Raw genomic sequence first — 23,491 nt, 5'->3', positions numbered from 1 at the left:
CAGAAACACCACCACCACTAATTAACATTTTCTAGAAGGTCAATCCATATCCAACACTTACCTGGATCATGGGCAGCTGCTTCTGAAAATGTCACAAGACTTTACTGTATCTGATCTTGTCTGTAGAGAAAGGATAATACAGACCATGTCTTGCTTTTGCCATTCCAAGTAGTACTACTGAGAAATGTTTTTTGAACAATGGTAGGTAGAAGACATTTCTATTGATGTCTGCTGGATGAATGGTTTTCTTCCAGACAACAGTTAGACAAGATTGAAGTACTTTGCAAAATCACACTTTTTTTGTGGATTGGTTTATTTTTAGACTAAGAAAGTGGAATTAATATCTGATTTTTAATAGACTTGAAACATCTTGTTTTGATAATTTCAAAAAATACTTTTTAATTTTTCAAATGTTTTGGTTTGAACATTTTACGTATTGAAGATTAAGATATAACATATATTGAAAAAATGGAAATATTTTAGCCCAATAAGGGCAGAACAGTTGTCCTTCTCTGAACATTTTATTGGTAAAAATATGAAAGTGTATTTCCTTGTTTCATTTCAGACAAAGTCAGGCTGGGAAATGATGAAATACTGTGTAAATATATATCTTTATAACCTGTCCATTTATGCTTTTTTTCAAAAACTAGCAAATTCTTCTGACTATACTGAGCAAATATAGGAAAATGCCCTTGGTTTGTTTGTTTTATTTCTATTAAGTGGCTAGAAATAAAGGAAAAAAGGTAGGCTTTTTTTTTTTTTTTTTTTTCCCAAGCTGAGCTAAATGGAAAATCATAGTAGATTAATAGTGCCTAAAAAAGAACAAGAAACCAAACGAAAACAAAACAAACCCCACCAAATCCTGTTGTTATTCCAAGTACTTCAAACAACTCCAAAAAGCCATTTACGGATTTTTAGTATTTCCAGTAAACTAAACTGTAAGTTGTCTCCATCTTGGGTAAATAGTTAATAAAAACTATAGGAATATTTGATCCTAAAAATTTTTGACAGATATTTCCTCTTTTAGAATAAGAATATAGGCATCTATGTATCAATAAGTATCATATTTCTAAATATATTACCTGAAGTAATGTGAAACAAATATGCTTTTTTGATTATATAATAGCAGTCTATTTATCTTGACACTAAGAGAAGCCCATTTTAGAATATAAAGTTCTCAGCTCCTAGGCATTTCCCTGAAGATAAAGGATATACAGGTTTGAATCTCATTTAAGTCAGAAAAAAAAAAAATAATTTCAAGTAAAACACATGTGATTTAAATATTATTAGGTTATAGAATGCAAGTTGCAACCTTGTTTTTTTCTGATTTTTATAGCTGGTGTCTATGGTGTCTTGTGACTCTACCTTGAAAACCAGATATTTTAATTTCTCCTGATTGCTGTTCAAAACTATTTCCCAGATTTAATATCAATTTGGAATAATTTCTAACACTACAAATGGACTTTTTTAATGTCCTTTTCTAGTTTCCTTTTTTACCCTGTCAAATGAATGAGTCAGTTAACAAAACAAAACCAAAAAGAAACAAACAAACAAAACCCAAACCAAAGCAAACAAAAAAAAAGAGAACCCTAAAACTATTCAGAATGGTAACTCTCTTTTATACATGAGGAAACTGAGAAATAAAATAAGTTAAGTCCCTGTCATTGACTGAGTTCAATAGTCTATTCTTCACTATGGGCCAAATCCATCAGCTTGTCCTATTCATGGACCACATTTCACCCCACAGAGGAAGAAAGAAGCATTACCTGTGTTGTCTTCACCAGAGATTTGAGTCCTCTCATCACTGTACCATTATTACATTGGTTCTATGTCTTCAATTTTGACTGAGCTGTACAGTAGTGTCCTGCTTACACTGGACTTTGTAGCAAACAACACTGCATGTTCTGTGTATTGCACTCAATGTAATATATAGGAATTTCTATTACTAATACTTTGTTTTCTTTCTAGATTTGTTGACCTATTGCTGACCCCAGTCTTAAGGTTATAAGAAGAAGATGTAAACCTTCTAGTTGCCACTCCAGGGAACTGAGTAACCTCTTCTTGGAGTCATCCTACCTGACTATAGATATGAGACTTTTACAGCATCATCTCCCTGTAAGTGCATCATCCTGGACTCTCTTTTACTCCACAAACACTAGTAGAATCTTTTACTATGCAATTTACACATTCTGTTTTACATACCTATTTTAGGGTAGGAAGAGTCATCCCCTTGACTCTAAAGGGACTTTCAGGTAACTAGATCAGAGGTATCTACATGATGGATATCTGCACTCATTCAGATCAATGTCTCCCATAGGGTCTGACTACAGTTCAGCTGTAGGCACATATTATTCAGATTAAGAAGCCAGGTCCTTCATTTTTAGTCACTAGACATTCATTAATATCTCTTTGCCTGACAATAGTGACCATCTGTGCTTCCCAGCCAGTTTAATCCAAAATGAACTAGGTTAACTTCAACAATGTAAATAGTAGATCTGTGCTAATGTGGTTTTTTTTTTGACTGAAATGTATCATGGAGCATTCATGAAAATAACTCAGTTTTCAAAATTCCTATCTACATGGTAAATTGAAATTTCAAATACACTGAAAATTAAAAAAAACCCTAGCATTTTATATTTTGATTATTTTTCTATCCAAAAAGCTTTATTTTCTAAAGATTTTTCAACAAAACACAACTTCCTGCAGAGAAAACTGTACTGTACATTATATTTTCTGCCAGCCCATCCATTATGATTATTTTCAGGTATTTAAATAATCTTAGAAATAGATCTCAAAATGCTTCTGTGGTCAGTCTTTTAGGAGTCTCATAAAACTTCTCCTAGAAGAACACTTAATAAATCACTTCCCTTAGTTTCTTCAAACTATTGCTATTTATAATTATTTGAATAATTTTATAAAGCTTCTACTTTCTCTTTACATTAACTTTTTTTCAAATAGAAAAAACAAAAACTCCAATTGAAAGTTGTATTTTGTTTTGTTTTCTCTGAAGAACCTATATTTTTTCTATTTGAAAAATATGCTGTCAAACTTGAAAGATTTTAGTTAAATCCTAAATTTATTCCATTATTCCCTTGTATTGTACATATATTAAAAAAAATATATATCACATTTATCATCTCAGACTTTGGGGAGTCTCTTTATGTGGAAATGAAGAAGATGGAAAAACTGGAATTTGTCTAGGTTTTCTTTAGCATACTTTAAACCTAGGGGTACCGTCTCTGTGTTCTCTCTAGTCTTACTCTAGAACAAGAATGCAGAAAGTGTTGACACAACACTGAAACCTAATGCATGTTAACCTTGATCATCCTCAGCCCATTCTGAACTGACAGGTTAAGACAATGAATGAAACTTGAGGAAATCCTGTCTTATATCGCGGAGCTCCGAAGCAATTTCCCAAAGATAGATTAAGGAAACCAGGGGTTGGATTCTGGTATCTGAGATATTCCTTCTCACAATGTCTCAGATATCCAACAGCACCTTCATTACATTAACAACCTATATTTGAATAGTTGGGTTATTCTTGATCTGCCTCACACCAAGATATACGTATAAAATGGGTAGACTGCATTTTCCTGTAGAGGTATTGTTTTATTTCCAGTATGAATGTACTTTATATTTCCAAAGTTAGTTAAGATTAAGCATACCCATGGCTTATTTCTTCTACCTTTGGGAAAGCTCTTCTAGCAAGACTATGAGATATTTGCAAAGCACAGAGTTGTGAATCATATGGACTTATTTCAGCAAAAGGAGCTCAAAGGAAAGCTATGTGTTCCAGGTGTGCTAGAAAGGTCAAGGTGAGACAGAATTTTGTTGTTTAGCCAAGACAAGGGGAGATGAGGAGCACGAAGGCAGGTAAAGTCAAGCAGAGCAGAAAGGATATTGTTGAGGCACTTCTGGACTCTGACATCTCTGCACATGGGCTGAGGAACTCATGGGCTTTGGTTCAGACAGACCTGAGAGGAAAAGAGAAAAGCAGCAGATTGATGTGATCTCTCTATAACTGCAAGCTGATTTGAGATGGATGAGTTTTCATCTCTTCACACGGTGCACAGAAATTAGTATTCTGACCCTAAATCAAGAAATTTTCCTCAGACTGATTGATTTGGAAAATTTATTAACTGCATTAAAATGTAGCTTGGTGTTTGTGATCTTACGATTGAAACCAAACTAAATCTAAATATCTACCACAGAGTTTTATTTGATACCACAAGACTCTTACTGTCTTTTTCTCATTAAATTTCAGGTACATTCAAACAGAAGTAGAATTAAGAATCTGGTAAGATTTTATTACTCCCCCTGAAATTACATGGGATAATACTAACGTAAAAGTTGCAGCTTTCCTTCTAAAAAGTCCCAATGAATTTGTATGTGAAGGTCGAGTTTCAACCAAGCTCTATTTTTGACCCTGAAGTTAGTGCTGACATGTATGGCAATGTTTATTAATAAAACAATAGTCCAATGGTAAACAAGTTTAATACTAGGCATGAATGTTTGATATTCTGTCTTAAATAAAAAAAAATATGTATTCTATAATGAATACTTAATTAGGACTGTGATCTGAATACAAGGACCTGAGCCCCTACCGCTGTGCAGACAAACCAGAATGAAATGAATTACTGTCATGCAGGGGGTGATATTAATGGTGTCCAGCTTTATAAATGAATCCAATTTTAAGCCACTTTAGTTGCTATCATACTGAGAGAGAATGCAACATGCCTAACATATCATTTCTGTACTGGCAAATGGGAAGATTTAAGCTGAAAACAATTTTAACTTGCAGATGTTTTCCTGCATTAAATATTTCTAATTAGCTGCTCTTACAGACAGATATCATTAAAAATAAATAAAATTAATTTTTTTTTTTTTTTTTTTTTTCCCCCCACGGCATATATTAATAGATGGGTGTTGATCTGAACTCCAATTTTCGAAATAGCTGATATTCTGGCAAATGCTTAGCATAAACCCTTGCTATTTGGCCACTTCCAATCTGTCATTGTTCAATTTTATTTAACTGATGGTGTTTTTTTGTGCAAGGTGTGTCATACAAATGGTTTTGCACATGATAGTAAGTGACCCTCAGTAAGAACCTCTGCTTACTACTTCACTTGCAGAAATTTTAATATTTGCACTTGAGAGAGAAGTCATGCAAAGTCTTATACCTGTGAGTAGCTTAAGACATGTGAGTATTTCTTCACTGATTACCCAAGGATTACACGCATGTGCAAGCATTTGCTGGATTCAAATATATCATCAGGGTTTTGGTTTAAATGTGTATCCTGACATCTGACTCATTTAAATCTTCCAGATTGTAGACATTATTTTCACTTGTGAAACAGGTTTTCTCACTTGCATAACTGGCATTTCTCTCCACTCCTGCCAGCAAACACCCAGATAAATATATTACAAAAAGACAATGTCAGCTTGCAGCCAGCTTGAAAGTGAAATTATTTGGGAATTGTAAACAGCTCAGATTGCTAGTAGCAGTGCAGATGAAATCATTCCCATTACAGTGTAGATCAAACAGGCAGATAGGAGAGCCAAGTAAAGGCATACATCTTAAAGACTTTTGGTAAGTTATTTGGAAGTACATAGTGTAGGCCTTCTTCTGTTTCCCATGAGGTCAGTGCAGATTTCAGTATTAAGATGAAGTATTAATACAAAACTAAATAGTTTCTAAAATCCAATGCCAAGTCTGAGCTTTGTCTCAGTCCCCAGCTCCTTTTTTATTGCAAATGCTGATATTCAAGTACTCATGCATAGCAGGGATGAGTGGAATTTCAACTGGGCTTTTCAACTGGGCTGAAAGATGAGCCCTGAACTCACGGACCTACCATCATAATAAAATACATTGCTCAATTTTGCTTTGCCAGAACTCTTCCAATTTAAAATAAAAATGACAAGGTTAAATAGAAAGAGAAGTAAGCTTTCCAACATTTTCTGTTCCAAGATAAAGAACTTTGTGAAATGGATGAAAATTTCTTAAAGATTTAAGAACTATGACTGAAATAATTTTTAACAGACTCATAAAAAGAAGTGGGTTTTTTTTTGTTGTGTGTTGTGTTGTGTTTTGTTTTGTTTTGTTTTGTTTTGTTTTCTATCAGCTCTACCTGTGAAAATATATCATACTGACTGAAAAGACCTTAATTTGTCTCAGTGAAAAAAAGTAGGAAAAAAAAAAGATCATTTCTCTGAGCACTGCATGTTTCTGTCACCAGATTAGTGATAGGAAAGGGAGTTTAATACTTCTAGGTCAGTGATTTGAATTGAGGTTAGTTAAGTAGTGTATGTTAGACAGAAGTTCATTATTACATTTTGTTATTAATTGTGGTTTTCGGTTGACTTATCTGAAAAGATTAAGAGCTATATTCAGAGTCTAAATCCCACCTTTGGTCCAGTGCATAACTTTTCCTTCAGCTGCCTGTTTCAGATGTTCCCTGTCACTGAGGCTTAGGTGAAAAGTTGGCCACAAGCAATATAATTCTTTCAAAGGAGGCTATAGGAGTTCAGTGCCTAAATTCTACTGAGGCTTAAAGAAAAAGATGATCTAAGATTAACATTTCATGAGTCCAGAATATCTGCCTCAAAGAAATTCTGTGTAACTTTAGATAAATCACTCAGGTCACTCTTCTATATTGGAAGCAACTGTGTTTCCTAATGTTGGCTAAATGTTCTGAATTTCAGTACATTAGCAATGCTAAAGATTTAATTATCATTGCAAGGATAAACTGGAAGCAGGAATACGATTTTTTGTTTGTGTTTGTGTGTGGCATTTTTTGTTTGGTTGGTTGTTTTTTTTTAATCTGAATATTACTAGACAAAGCCCAAAAAACAAGTAGGAGCAAGAGTCACTTCACATAACTGTAACCACCCAGAATTTGGGCAGCTAAACTAAGCAGTTTGTCTTGGCTCCCTCTGTACTGTGTGGAAGGAGACAGACATATCCAGGGAGTGATTCATCCTGTATGCCTTATGTCCCGTTCTTAGGATCTGTGTCTCCCGACTACCTACAGAGAAAGCCTATCTGAAACAAGACAGTTTTTAGAATTTTTTAATTAGGTAAGTTCACCCTACCCTATCCTTGTTGGCCTATTCCCATAATCTCTTGCACCAAGAATAACTGAGTACTGTAAGGAGAGGAAATACTTTACCTCTATAATCTCTACCACTATCCAAAAGGTGACCTCTGATGTGGTAGATGAGTGAGGGAAATTAGTGCTTTCATTTGTTTATTTTGCACCAGTGTGGCTGATAAAGAAGCAGCATCTTCCGAAATAAGAAAATGCATTTTTCTTGAAGCAGTAATAGAAAATACAGGAATATCACACTATATCTGGAAAATTCACATGGAGCATAGCTGTGGAACAATGACTGTTTAATCCACATTTAATTTGTGTCACCATTGTATATTGATTATCCATTATCCTCATGCAAATGGCATGACTTATCCATTGAAACAGCTGTGCATTGCTTTTAATTTTAAGTGAATTCTTCTAGTGCTTCATGAAAGGTGTCAGATTAACAGCCCCAGGGAGTGAAGGCTTGTTTATCCACGGTACATATTCGGGTGATAATGATGAATCCACTCAAGCAGCTTTCTCAGCCCTTACTTATCTTGAGTGTTTGTTCCACTGCTCATAGGGCCAAAATATTCCCTGTACAAATGAAAACCAAGCAGACTCTGGGCCCAGAGATGAAGAATGAGGATATTTAAATCCCAGAATCTTCAGTAATGTTTGCGTGAACATAGGAGCTCCTGTGTGAAACTGGTGAAATGAAGATGTAATGTAGCAGCATTTGGAACAACTGTAAGGTACAGTCATATTTTGAATATTGTTTGCAGTTCTCATAGATTCTAAAAAGGTGACATATAAGAGTCAGAAAAAAAAAAAAAAGGCAGGAAAAGGTGACAAAAGTGATCTGTGTGTCTTTTGTGGATGGGTATTGTACAGGAAAATATTTAATACTTCAAATCTGAAGCTTGGGAAAATTATGATCATGTCAGATTTCTCACAGAGGCATGTAAAGTCCTGTATAGAATGGAAAAGAGAAAGGGAACACTATATAATTAGTCCTTAAAAATACAGAAATCGAAGAGTATCCAAGAGATTCTTGGACAAAAAAATTGGAAACAAATGAAGATCATTTTCATGAAGTACAAAGTTAAACTGGGTTTCTCACCACAACAGGATGTCTTTGAGGCTCCAAGTGGATTAAAAAACACAGTAGAAAAATCCAGAAATAACTGGTCCATGAGAGGCTATTAAATACTGTGCGATGGATGTTAGGTTCAGTTCAGAAAGTACTAACATGAAAAGGAGCACTCCCATGTCAGGAGATGAGGGAATGTATCAGCAAGGAATCACTCTGTAGTTGTTTTGTCTGTCTTATTCTTTCTCTAAACTTCTTCTACTGCTCTCTTTTGGAGAGTTTTGGAGAGAGGAACCTGCTCTGGAGAACCCTGGTGTACAGAATCTTTGAGCTCAGGAATCACTGCCTTGCTGGTGAAGTCTCTTTGTTATCCTTGTAGGAAATTACAAATTGCATTTCCATGTCCTGACTCATCTTTTAGATCTTGATTTTCCTTCTCCATGTAAATGAATTGTCTCACTGAATTAAGAAAAACAAACAAACAAACAGAAAACCAAAAAACAACAACAATAAAACACCAACTTCACAGTCTTCACATTCTATCAAAAAGATACTGAAAGGGAAATGGGGAGACTTTGCACATAGCTATTTTGGGAATGATAATATAACATGTAGGGAAAATATTGTTGTGGAAGGTTGCTAACCTCTCTGCTGTGGTCATACCCCAGTGTATGATCACTTCCCACTCTGTTTTTTCTGGGATGCACAACTTTTTGAGTGGGGGTGGTGAAATATGTCACCTTTGAACTTTCCTTAATAACAATTAGAAAAAAACATTCCTGACTGCAGGCAACACATTGAGAATACACGTTTACAAGTGTGGATCAGGAATCTGACTCTGAGATAGATGCTGATAGGAAGACACTGGAGATATTAGAACAGAGGTGACACAGACATACTGTATTTAGTATTAGAGCTTCCTGTTCATCATTGTAAACAAATCTGTATATATGTGTGACTATGCATGTGGTTTGGGGGAGAAAATAGAAGGAAGAAACATTTCTAATAAGGAAAGGATATTAGGGATTATTGTATCATCAGCCCACTTGTGGTTAGCCTCAAATCCTTTCCAAACTAAAGGCTTGCTTCAGGAGATAAGAGCATAGGTTCTCCTTTTCCAGCAATGAGAGTCACAAGTGAAGGGAATAGGTTGTCCTCATAGCTCTGCACATAACTGTCAGAATTCCTGATGTGCTTCCAAAACATCAGAGGTGGCAAGTTTCTAGGTGGGATGCCTGAAGAGGCCCTTGTTTTTTAATCCCTTCTGTACCCTAGGTACATCAACACTTTTCAGCTACAAGTTAGGTTTTCCAGCCCCACATAATGTCTATCGTCTCTAACCTCTATTGGCTTTCTGTCCTTATTAAGATTCTTTCTTGAGAGTGTGTGGCAGGATGCAAACCCCCCTTTGTCCCCCTCCCTCCTTCATCATGGAAGGAGTAGACGTATCTCCCTCTCTCTCTGCTACTTGAGGATAACAGCTTCTTTTGTTTGGCCCCGGAGTACCCTGGCCAAGGCTGTTAGGAGAAGGGAGTGCTGAGTCACCAGTGAGACGCTGGGTGCCCGCGGCCAGTGTGGGGGATGTTTGGAAGCTTCTGGGGCACCCCACAGCCAGGGTGGGGGTGCAGAGAAGCTTCTGGAATGCCTACAGTCAGATCTGATCAGCCTATAAAAAAACGGGACTCTCGTGGAGACTTTGCTGATTGTCCCGGGTCTCTCAGAGCACAAGCTTAGCCACTGCCGTCAGGAGCCACGACGCCCTGCTCCCTGAGACTGAGACCCTCCTTGCTTTGCCGCTACGTGTGTAAGTAAAATTAATCCTCACAGGATTGCGAGTGCATCTACTTTCCGTGCACATTTTGCACGTGTATTTATACTTTCCGTGCACATTTGCACGTGTATTTTCCATTCTCAGTACGAGCACGTGTATTTTCCATGCTCAATACGAGCACGTGTATAAATTATTTCCTCGCACAATCGCAAGTGTATTTTCCTCCCATGCTTCCACATAAGCACATGTAATATCTCGTGCACATTTTCACATGTGTTAACCCTCGCAGGATTGCGAGTGTATTATAAATTTACCCTCGCAGAATCGTGAGTGTACACGTTCTGTACTCACTACGAGTACATATATCTCTTTAAAATGATCCCATACCATGTTTAGGCAAGTGTGTACTCTTCCCGGACTTAGGGGCGGCTCTGGCATTGTTTTGGATGAAGCCATGTGCATACACTCTGTGGACCACCTGAATTATTAGTTGCTGCCCCTTAATAATTTTCCTCAACTGATATCCGAACCTGTATTTAAGTCACTTTTGGAGTGCTAAAACCCTGTTTCTCACCAGTTTAATAAAAGTTGTTTTAGACCCCGTTGTCCCTTAAACTAACCTTGGGATGCCTCTGTGGCAGAGTGGTAAAAAAAAAATAAAAATTAAATGACATTAATATGGAAGGTTGGATTATTCATGCAATCTATTGTGTTTGGGTCACTGACAATCTAGTTACAGTTCAGGTTTAAATATAAGAATATTATTCCAGGAATAATATATTCTACTTTAGAATTCTATAATATATACCTATAATACATCATCCCACTACAAAAGAATATTTCTTATTCATGTCAAGAGCTATCTTTTATGTGGGAAAACGGAACAGGCAAACAAAGCAGGTAGGTGAGAAAGGCAGCAGATTGATACAGGCAACAAACTCATGGCCTTGAACAAGACAAACAGTGAAGGAGATAAAGAATATTCTTTTACTGGCTTAGTGACCTATATCAGGGAAAGAGCCCTGGTTCCTGGCCAGCTGGGATGGACTAACTCCTGTTTTCACTGTCTCTGGAAACTGGACTATAAAGCAAACTGTCCAACTGTTGCCACTATTTTTGTGTGTGTGTTGTTTGTTTATTGTGGTGGTTTGGTTTGGTTTGGTTTGGTTTGGTTTGGTTTGGTTTGGTTTGGTTTGGTTGGTTTGGTTATTTTTTTTTTGTTCCGTTTTATTTTGGTTTTGTTTGGGATTTTTATGTTTTGGGGTTTGGTTTGTTTGTTTGTTTGTTTGTTTTTCCTAGATAGTCAATCTAGATACCTCACTCTTCACTGAAACCTTGAAATAAAGTAGTATGTGCATAGGTCAGGAGCCCTGAGGTGAACCGTGGATCAAAACGTGGTTGTTCTTTTGAGATCTGTTAAGCTCTGTGGTCAGCAGTAGTGCTTCTTCAAGGCACCTCCTGAGGAAGATACACAGGGCATCTTATCTAAATGAGCTACCTAGCCCTAGCACACTGCTTTCTGCAAAAGCACATATGCATACAACCTATTGCTGGAGGACAACTTATGCAAACAACATGACTGTATGTTGGTGAGGAAGAACATGAGAATGCAGACTTGACATTGCCTGGTCTGCCTTTCATTTATTCTCTTTTTAATCAAAAGCACTGCATTTTCATGTGTTAGCAGGAAATGGAGGCTGAATCACTTAAGAGTGGGACTGGACATTACAATAGGGCAGTCAAGGAGAGAAGTGACTCTGTCTGGGAAGCTCACTTATTCCTGGAGTCTTAGATGTTTGAGAAGGACTGTCTCCAGAAGAAAAAAAAAAAAAAAAAAAAATCAAGACCAAACAAACAAACCTCACCAAAACAAACCAAACAAACAAACCAAAAACCACCACAAACACACACACCAAAATAGAAAACAACAACAACAAGGAAAGCTCCTAAATTGCCCATGGGGGATGAGGGTTCCCTCCATCCCATTCTATCACTTGTCCTTTGTTGTCCTTTGTGTTCAGGAGACAGGAAATCAAGAACAGCATTCATCTCCCTGTGCTTTTCTCCAGTGCAGCTCTTATGTTGCCTCCAGGAACCTTTCTTCCAGTCATGCAAAAACCTTAGGCTGCTCTGTCCCAAATCATCATGGTTCACACTACTGAAACTGTTTAGACAAGTTTTTCAGCTAGCTTAGACCAGACAGGGCCATATGACCCAATCTGCTTTGGTCAACAAACTGTAAGAATTAAGTATCTACTAAGTTTACATCTGAAGGACACATTGCTTAACCTAGGCATTGCTTGTACTCCCTCAAATAAATTACAGATATCACTAAGCAAGGGAGTAAAGACAAGGGAATGGTATCTTGTACTGCCATCTCTTCATGTACTGCTGTTCTCTGGGCACAGGAAGAACAGAAGTTTGACAGCACACTCCTTGAAAAGGCCCCTTCCCTGGAAACTAAAGGTTATCTTTAGCAGTAGACTTTAAAAATCATCCATCCCAACCCACATTTTAAGCTACACTTTAAACAAAAAAACAAACAAACAAACCCCTGAAACAAAACAAAACCAAAACCGGAAAAACTCAAATGCTTACCGAAAACTAATTAATAATTGCAAGTAACTTTGTTTGTCTTTAAAACTACAAAGATGCTTTTGAGATTGTTGGTTACAACCCTTTTCTAGTTAAATGGCTAGTCAGATAAGATATTCTCAGCTGAAGCACGGTGTGAATCTGGGAAGGTCACTTCATATGTACTTTCTATTGCTGATATAGATTCATAGATTTTAAGTCCAGAAAGGACCTTATGTAACTTCTCCTGCATATCATATGTCAGATAACTTTGCTTGATAATTCTGCATCAAATAAAATTGAAAGTATACCAAGGAATGCAGATATTACTTTATTTTCTAGTCTGTAACCTCCCTCAATACTACACACATGCATGTGTGTATGTCTCTCCCGACTTCCTTAGATCGTACAGAGCTCAGAATAACTGCCTATTATAGCTTCGAGTGGAAAGTGGTAAAAGGAAAAAAATATAATAGTTAGCAGCTGGCCCAAGAGTAAAACAGAGGAACAGAGGCAGTAGGTCACAGAATAGATGTGACAGTGAACAGAAAGTAATGAGCAAGCTACTGTATTTCCAAGACCTCCATTCAAATTAATGCTTACTATACCAGTAGGTCACAGGTGAAAATGAGCTGGGTGGTTCCACCTCATTCTGGACTCCAGTGGGCATTTGTCAATATCACCAGGTATTCCTTAATATTAGGACACATTTAGTCCATCAAGTCTTTTCAGTGAACTTGACTAGCAGAGAAGCTTTTTTAAGTCAGAAGTGACGCAAACAAGAAGTACGAGCTAAGGGATATTCCAGCTTTGGTGAGACTGTCCCATATTTTCTATGTTGAATTAGCAAAATGTCCCCAGATTCTGTATTTTGGCATTTTCGCTCCAAGGACTGATATATTTCTGACAGAAAACTTTCTCACTTTTTCATATTTTTCACAACCATCTGGTGAAAGCTGATAGCAATTATATATATATACATATGTATACACATTTATTTGACTAAATAGGAAAAATCAAAATCCCGTCTGTTCTCAGTAAATTTGTGAAGAATTGCACAGTAGACATATACACATGCAATGCACTAATTTCAGGGGCAAGGGCAGGATTCTCTTTTCCTTATTCCAAACTTTTTATTTTACTCTTCCAGGATTTCAAAGACAAACTTTTTGAGTGGGTAATGAGCTTGTCAAAACAGAATAACTAAGTAGAAAACTTTACTGCTGCCTAACTGCTGCACTGATATGGCCTGACATTAAACATTTTTCTCTATTGGTCCCAGGGCATTTCTGGGTACCTAACTTTAGCTAGAAATGGTATGAAATTCCCTCCCTCTCCAATAAATAACTAACTCAAAATCACATAGGAAATTAACTAACCCCAGTCATTGAATTGTCCCCCCCCAAAAAAAAACCAACTTATTCAGTCCCTTGAAAATTGTCCATGGTTCATTTTTTATGGAAAGAAGACCTCATATCCTTTAAAGGAGAAAAAATAATTACTAATGAGCATTAAAAAATTCAAGAAAAATCACTCAGCTTTAGAAACACATCCCTGCATCAACCTTGTTTGAGAATCATGAGTAGATTTCTTCAAAGCTAATTCCAACTTTCTTGATGGTGTGGGAGAGCTGTGGTATTATTGTATAATAATAATAATAATAACAAACATTTGTACCACCTCTCATTAATGTCCCTCATAAATATTATTTAATTAAGACTTACAACACTCCAGAAGTTAAGTAATCACTGGGGTTTTTTTTCATATTTATCTTAAGCACTGACACTGATTTATTGCTTTGAGAAAGCACCAGTTTCTTGAGCCCTTTTTTGGTTTCTCCAGTAGTGTTACTGCCATTTTTATTAGGGAACTACAATGCAGGTAAGATTATTTATACTAACTATTGTATGGAGCTAATTTAAAGTGAAGCCTATACCTGAGAGACTTAAGTACCTTTGGAGGGCAAATAGAAGAAGTCATCATAGCAACTTCTCCCATTTACACACTGGTAGGCCTGGTTAATACTGTCCTTTCTGCTCACACCAGTAAATTAAAGGATGTCCCTGGACACTGGAAAAGCATCATCTACACTTCTAAAGAGTTGGACTCATACCTGCAGGACATTGCCCTGGGTCAACTGTCGTTCTTTCCTGAATCTCTCCCTAAATTGAGTTTAAAACAACAACCTCAGTCACAGAGAACAGTCTTGGGAAACATTTAATTTACTGGTATGGACAGATCCTGGTAGAGTCCTCGGTGCTGGATGAGTATAATGCTAATTTCACTAAAAATTGATATCCTCATAACTGGAAAATAATGTCTATAGACAGACAATTTAAATAAAATTTATGGTACCTCATGATCTAAAACTCATCTGGTGGTAAGGAAGTTGGACCCTGCCAGCTAAAGATTACTCCTATACATTTTCTTTTCTATCACCTGTGACAGCAGCAGTAGAGGAACAATTTTAACATTTTGCTGGTTCTTTAGGATGAGATCCTAAAGCATGCATCTGTAGATGAGATCAAAGGTTGATGAATCACAGAATCACAGAATGTCCTGAGTTGGAAGGGATCCACAAAGATCATGGAGTTCAACTCCTGTCCATGCATATGACAACCCCACAGTTCACGGCATCTGTCTGAGGGTGTTCTCCAGTCTCTTCTGGAATACTGCCAGGCTTGGGCCATGACTACCTCCCTGGACAGCCTGTTCCAGTGCTCCACTATCCTCTGGGTTAAGAACCTTAATATCTAGCCTAAACCTCCCCTTGCACATTTTTCTGTTACTCCTTCTGGTTCTGTCATTGGTCATCAGAGAAGAGATCAGTGCCCACCTTTCCCCCTTCCCTTGTAAGGAAGTTGTAGACCGTGATGAGGTTTCCCCTTAGTTTTCTCCAGGCTGAACAAACCAAGTGACTTTAGCTGCTCCTCACATGGCTTCCTCTCCAAACACTTCACCAACCTTGTAGTTCTCTTCCGGACACTCTCTAGCAGCTTTGTATCTTTTTTGTCCTGTGTTGCCCAGAACTGCACACAGTGAGGCCACACCAGTGCAGAGCAGAGCAGGACAATCACCTCCCTCACCTGGCAGGCAATGTTGTACTGGATGCACCCAGGACACAGTGGTCCACTTGAGTGCCTGGGCACACTGTTGGCTCATGTTCAACTTGTTGTCAACCAAAACCCACAGATTCCTCTCCGCAGAGCTGCTTTCCAGCATCTCATCCCCCAGTCTATGTACACCCAGGGTTGCTGTGTCTTAGATGCAAAATCCAGTGCTTGTCCTTGTTGAACTTCATGAAGCTGGTGATTGCCTAGTTCTCCAATTTGTCCAGATTCCTCTGCAGGGCCTCTCTGCCCTTGAGAGTGTCAACAGCATCTCCCAATTTAGTGTCATCTACGAACTTACTTAATATTCCATCAAGTACTGTGTCTGAGTCATTTATGAAGACATCAAAGAGTTCTCGCCATAAGTTGGATCCTTACAGAACCCCACTAGTGACTGATTGCCAGCCCAACATGACTTCATTTACTAGAGTCCTTTGAGCCCGGCCCTTCAGCCAATTATTCACTCACTGTATTGCATGTTTATCCAGCTGTATGCTTGACATCTTGTTCAGGAGAATACTGTGACAGACAATATCAAAGGCTTTGCTGAAATCCAGAAAGATCACATAGAAAGGCTTCACTTGGTCAACTAGGTAGGTAGCCTTGTTGTACAAAGAAATCGTGTTAAGCAGGACTTTCCCCTAATGAACCAATGCTGGCTGGGACCAATGATTGCATTGTTGTTGAGATGTTTTTTAATAGCTCCCAAAACAACCTTCTCCATGATCTTGCCAGGAACAGTAATGAGGCTGACAGGCCTGTAGTTGCCAGGGTCACCCCTGTTGCCCTTCTTCTACATCAGGAGAACATTTGCCAGCTTCCAGTCATCTGTGACCTTTTTGGATTCCAAGGAGCATGGCTAAATCAATGAGAGAGGTCTTGCTATGATGTCAGCCAGCTCTTTAAGCACCCTTGGATGAATCACATCAGGCCTCGTCAACTTGAAGAGATCTAGCTGGAGTAATGAATCCCATACAAGTTCCAGATTCATTGGAAGTTTATTGTTCACACAGCCACAGTTTTCTAACCCAGGGTTATGGGGGCCCCAGGTCCATCTTTGGTGTTGAAGACTGAGGCAAAGAAAGCATTAAACATCTCGGCTTTGTCTCTGTCCGTGTTAATCAGGTGACCATGCTGATCAATAGAGTCTCAATATCAGCAGGAGAGACTGGGCTGTAAGTCATAAGAATATGTACATTTTATGGAGTAGTCTTTAGTTCTCTCATGAATCTGTTATAGAGATTTTGGAAATAAATGGAGTTATTGCATTTTTACTCCATGACTTCTCTTTGGAGAAACTTGTACCTTGTCAGGAATTATGCTTGCTGCTTGACCCTATTAAGTCCACAAAAAGGACTGGTCTAATAAAGCTGATATGGATCATCTGAGTAGCCTCTCATTTGATTAATATCCAACTTAAACCAAGGTGAATTTCATCAAGATTATCTGGCCCACTGGGCAAGGTAATATCAATGGAAGTAACTCACCTTTTCAAATCTGAATCAAAATAAAATTAGTAAGTTACACATATATTGCATCCTGAGTGACAGCCATCTGGTTATTTTTAGCTTTTGGACTACTCCATTTTGTGTGGACTGTAGTCAGCTCTCTGGCATTTAAAGGTGTGCTTATATAATATTCGCTGAGACAGCCTCACTCAGTGTTACCAAAATAATTTGTTTCTTCTTTACGTCCTCTTCTATCACTCCATTCTTTCCACTATCCTCCTGTTAGCTCTAGTGCTTACTTAAATAACTATTCGATAAATGAGTTCAGCACACTAATTCTGCAGAGAATCAACCAACCATCAATAGGAATTCCAAAATGAAAAATTCAACTGACTAATCAAAGGGCGAGAAACAGTACTTCTGACACTATCCAGAGAAATACTGCACTTCCAGAGAAGGAAGTGCAATATGATTCCATTTGGTGGTCTTAAGTTGTGAAATTGGCTCAGATCTTCTATTCAACAGCACCTTGATGGTCTGATAAACCCAGAATGCTTACAAGTGGCCCAAGATTTCCACGATGAGTGTGTCAGGAAACAAAATAATTTGACAATTGTTCTTGTCTATGTCTAAGATTTCTGTCTGAAGACAGTCCTTCAGTGTTCTGCCTGCCATGTACATGCTCGTTTTTCTATCTCCTCCTGCTGTGGCTGTCTGATATGTTAACCTTTTATTATGAACTTCTTTGATCCCTAAATCATATTTAATCATATTCTTAACCACTTCTGTGGATCAGTGAATCTTTATTCTTGACTCCATATCTAACAGAACATTCAAGAGAGAAAATGAAGTCACAGAAGAATAGTTCAAATTTCTTCTCTCCTGAGAAGAGACTCAAAAAATGTCTACAACAGTGATTTAAAAATAAAATATTATTTTTAAACTAATCACTGCTGCTATTCAGATTTTTTTTTCTTTAGGAAGACTACTTTGGCCAAAAGCATGAACACCTGATATGAACTTGAGAGTGAAGCTACTGTCTTAGAGATGTTAAAGGAACATCTTAATGTACTAATGGACTCAAAAAGTGTTAATATGTCCTCAGGACTGGCAGAAATTCACGAAAGTGCAATAGCTGGTGGACTTCAGTTATTCCTTAGAATTTAGATGGACAGGCTTATGGGGCGGGATTTCATCAACTTTTGCAGTTCTCTTGCACCTGAGCTGAAGTAGGTGATTAAATATACTACCTCAATCCTACTGTAAGGTGGAACATGTCATTGTATTCATCGCGATCTGTGGTCTTTTCAGTCATTCTCTCTCTTTACTAAAGAATTTAATCACCTATGCAAAGCAGCCCAAAAAAGAAAAAGACAGAAAATTTAAAAAAAAAAAAAAAGGGAAGAAATAGATTTGTTTCACAAATCATTACCTATTAGGCAAGAAAAGAAAAGAGGAAATAAACTTTAAAGGTGTTTGTAGTATGATGGATGAAAATCTGAGAGTAATTGAAAGAAATAGTAACACTGAACGCTGGCAGAGCAAAGTGACAACGAGAAAAAATGAAAGAGGGGTTGGAAAGAATGGGCTCAGCAACAGGAAAGTTTTAGTATGTTAAATTCTAGTTGAATTATGAGCTTTGGGTGTCCCTGTCCCTTTACTAAAGTTATTGCAGTCATGAACACCCTGTACTTTAAAATTAAATATTGGTAAATCTAATTGTCTCCTGTGAAGTGGAACTTCAAATTACTGTATCTTAAAGCTATGAAACAGAGTAGCAGGAGGGCGAGGAATTGGATCCGTAGCCTATAAACAATGCTTCTTTGAGACTCCAAAGAAGCCTTTAAGACAGGACTTCTCTCAACAACCTTCTCTGTCATATGACCAGTGAGGACACTCAGAATTACAACTCATTCCACCGCATAATACTTTTTCATCTTTTTTTATTTTTTTTCTCCCAAATGATCCCTGGGCATATGGAAAAAAAATGCTATGCCACTTCAACACAGACACATACGCTCAGTCACTCACTCCCTTCAACAGTCCATATTCTAAATCTTCACCTTCTGCAAATGTTTCAAAAAAAACATCAGCCACTTGTGCTTTAGTCCATGCCTTACATACCTGAAGTAAGGAGAAGGTGCTGAGACTCTATGTTGCAGAAGCAGAGAACTGATTACCTGAATTGTATTATGATTTGAATCTAAAAGTTCAGCTTTTTCTCAGACTTGCTAACTAGTTTTCACTTGGTTTGATGACCATTAAGAACCCTCCATGTTTAAGTTTTCTGATTAGCTGTGTGCACTGTTTAGATACCAATATGATTGCTGTGAACTCCAGGTACGTAATTTTTCATTACTATAGTGTTAAGTGTTATGACACCCATTTTGGGAGAACATCTCGATTTCAGCTGTAATTCATGCTGTACTGGGAATTAGGAGCCAAAAGGCTTTATAAAATATGACTTTCAATCTACAAAAGGATATGGATGTGCTGTAATATTTAACTTTCAGGCCCTTTTTCACCTAGTGTGACCTGCAGTCCCAGCCTAGAGACTGGGCTTCGTGAAAGTACCGAAGAGGAACAAGGCATCAAGAGAGTACATAGAGAGGTAATCAAAGACAACTTTATGTCCTGAGATCTACCTAAGCCAACCAATAAAGCATGCGGAGAAAGGGCAAAGAAGACATTTATTTACCTGTTTTTTGGAAACAGACTTGATTGTTTCCAAATAACTTCACTATAGTCAAGAGAACACTTACTTCCCACCACCCCACTGCTTCCATGACAAAAAAACCACAACCAACCAACCAACCAAACAAATAAAAAACCAACCAACCAACCAAACAAAAACAAAACAAAACAAAACCAAAACAAAACAAAAAAAACAAACAAAAAACCAACCAAACAAACAAACCAAACCAAACCAAACCAAAACCAAACCAAAACAAAACAAAAAAACAAACAAAAACCCTGCCTCCAACAGAAGAGAGGAAATAACACATTTACATGAGATTTCAAAGTGTTTCTGAAGTTCACAGTAAATTTGAGGCTGTGGAGGGGGTAGCCCAGGGGAAAACCTTTTACTTCATGTCCTTCCTGAAGCATAAAATTCAGCAAAAATTCAATAGTGCTGTCAAATGTCAAATAGGCAGGTCAATATGTTAAACAGGAAGTAGTGACACTCTAAAGAAATAGGCCAAAGCTTAGTCCATATGTGTAATAGCACTCTGATCCAGTAATAGATAGTACAGAATTTTCAGCACTCACTGATTGCATATTCAAGCGTACATTTCCATACTGCAGTTCTTTCTCTGTATTGCAATGCTTGTTATGTTAATTTAATTCTTATTGGAGATTAATTAAAAGCTAAAATCCTCAATGACCCTACGTCAATATGTGAATGGGCAAGACAGTGAAGTTCCATGAGCTCTGAAGTCAAGTAAATACATGGCCAGCTCTACCTGTTCTTTCTGCTAAAACCGATATGGAATATGTCCTCATTTTATATGACATTCTTAAATTAACCAGTTCTGGCCCAAATCTGGAACTCACAAAATGTCCATGACCTTGTCAGATTACCTTTTGTTCAGAATTAATGTAGTAGTTCTTAAAAGTTTGGAGTCCAGACATTTAATTGAGCCCTCAAAGCAAAATAAAATCTGCAATATAAAGGTAGGAATGCTCTTCCTCTTTTCTTTTTTTTTTTTTTTTTTTTCTCATACAGGCCTATATTTTATATATATGTTTAGCTCTTCAAGGCAAGTCCTGTTTATTACAGTGTTTCTACAGCAACTAGGATGGTGCTGTGGATGAAAATAAACAACTATTTCAAAGTTCTGTAACCTGAAATTAAGCCCTCCTATACTCTTGCAAAAGACCTTCCCAGCCCAGTGAACTACTGATCCTTTACATATACAAACAAGATCAGTCTATCCCACCTCAAAGCCTCAAGACGGGGCAGTAATCATCTGTATTAGACTAGTTTTAAGGCAGGCATGGCTTGAAAACATAGAATTGTGTTCTGAGGTATCACTGCTTAGCTCTGCAGCTGCTGCTTGCAATAAAATGGAAAATGCATGACCCCTTCCTCTATGTGCCACATAGGCGGTTCACTTTCCAAATGTATAATGTGCTACACTAGTGTCTTTCTTGAAAGGATGCTGCTAGACCGGATTGTATCATCCCAAACATTTGCTGCACTAATATGTCTCATAATACACCAGTGTATAGTGCATTGATGCAGATTAACAATAAAAAAAAGTTAAGCTATGTTTTGTATTAGCAGTATTCTTAATGCTAATGTAATGTCAAACCACTAAGGCAGCATTGTTAGAGTGTTAGTGCTGTAGATTATAATGACAAAAGGAATTAGATGTTTTTTCTATGTTAAATCAATCATTAAGTGGTGGTATAATTATTTGCTGTTAGTAAACCTCTTTCCCCCCCCTATTGTAAAACTGACAGTGTACTGAAGTAATTGCACTGTTTTTATTGCAGTAGGGCTCCTTAAGATTAGAGTTTGAGGGGAAAGATGTGGCACTCCTAATCCTTTTGACATTTCAGGAGGAATGCATGAGTAATATTGCATAGCCATGTAATTAATCAGCCTGGGTATTTGTGGTCTACAAAGCATGTATTTCTACTTGCATTAGGATGGGAAGCATGAATGGTGGGTGGGAGATTTTCTATGTTCTGCCCTTCTACTGTTTTAATTACAGTGGGACATTGTCTCCAATAATTTCCATTGTCAACTTAGTGTGTGTCTTGCATGCTAACATCATAGCTAGAGGACTCTCAACTGAAATATTTTAAATTGGACTAGGGGAGCTTGGTTGTTAATAAACCTCATTTTTATCCTTGATATACCTGCCACCTCAAAGAGTTTATGGAAACTAGATTTCAGGATTCTGCCTATGATGTTTTAATTTCCTCTGCCCATGTTGTTTGTATTTTGTAACAGAAGAAGCCTCACAGAAGAGAAATACTGTGGTTTCTTCGGGGGATCAGAGGTGTTAGACTGATGTTTTGATTCTTTCTTTTGAGGTGAGGTAAAGTAATATTAGCTTTTGTAAGGTTACACAAAGGCATGAACACCTTCCTTCCCTCCTTCCTTCCTTCCTGCCTTCCTGCCTTCTGTCTTCCTGCCTTCTGCCTTCCTGCCTGCCTCCTTCCCATCATCTCCTCCTCTATCTCTCCTTTCCATCATCCCCTCCTCTATTCCTCCTTCCTCACTCTAGTCCTCAGTTCTCTCTCATCTCAATTTGCAATGAAAGTAAAATCCAAATCTTCATTTCTTTTTCTCACAAAATGCTTATGTTTGCTATCCAGAACAGAAACAGGATGCATTTAACTCACATCTTAGAATAATATAAACTCTTTTTGTGATGGTTTCAGCAAGAAGTATACAATTGCTTTTATGAAGTGACACACGACAATGTTGTAGAACACTGATAAGAGTGAAGAGGAAGCTGGGAATTACTAAAAATTGTGTTCACCAAAATGGGATTCAAACAATAACGTAGAGAGGAAAAAAACAAACCAAACAAACAAACAAAAAAATTATTGCTGTCTACTTTGAAGAGATCTGGCACCAGGTATACTTATTAAAATAAATAAGACACCATTCCACATTCTTCATTGTGAGAAGGCATTGATAACTGCCCTGAGACCTATCACAACTTAATTCCACAGGATGTGCTTTCTCTTACTTGCTGAGGAACTGTCAATAATATTAGCTGACTTGTTCCTTTACTGGACTATAATGTTACCAGCCTCAATGGATGCAATATTGAAGGCTACAATATAAGAACTGAATCCTTATAAACTTCATAAAAAAGATAACAGAATATACTATATTTTGTGCAGTGTTAGGCACTATGTAGTTTTTGACATATCCAGGGTTTTGACAGGACACCGTCTGAAAATCACAGCTGTCATGATAATCAATTAAGAAATCATATATAAGTGTATGATTTGTAGTAGGCTGCGTATACAAAAAAAGTTGGAAGAGTCCTTGTTGCATTTTGGTCATTACTGAATTGAGGGATAGAAAGAAAAAAAACATAAAATAAAATAAAGAAAAAAAAAAGAAAAGAAAACTCTACATCTTGATAACCTGGTTTATTTTAACCTCTGACTTATTTTAAAATGTGTGTATGAAGGTCCTTTCTGTGACATATTAAGCTCTGAACTGGACCTCTAACATCCACATCAAGAGCTGTAATAAACTTCATATAAGCTTTGGTACTGTTATGTAAAAATGAAGACTTTCTTCCTTGTACTAGGCTTAGATGGTTTTCAGTCACTTTTATGTTTCTGTTTTTAAAATTGTCAAATGGATACCGATAACAATAATTTGTGAGTCTGGTGCACATTGATATTTTTGGTACATTTGCTCTAAAGATAAGCAGATGGGG

The sequence above is a fragment of the Nesoenas mayeri genome (assembly GCF_963082525.1).
Source record: "Nesoenas mayeri genome assembly, chromosome: Z".
Classification (NCBI taxonomy): Eukaryota; Metazoa; Chordata; class Aves; order Columbiformes; family Columbidae; genus Nesoenas; species Nesoenas mayeri.
The sequence above is the reverse complement of the archived record's forward strand: the minus strand, read 5'-3'. Positions refer to the sequence as shown.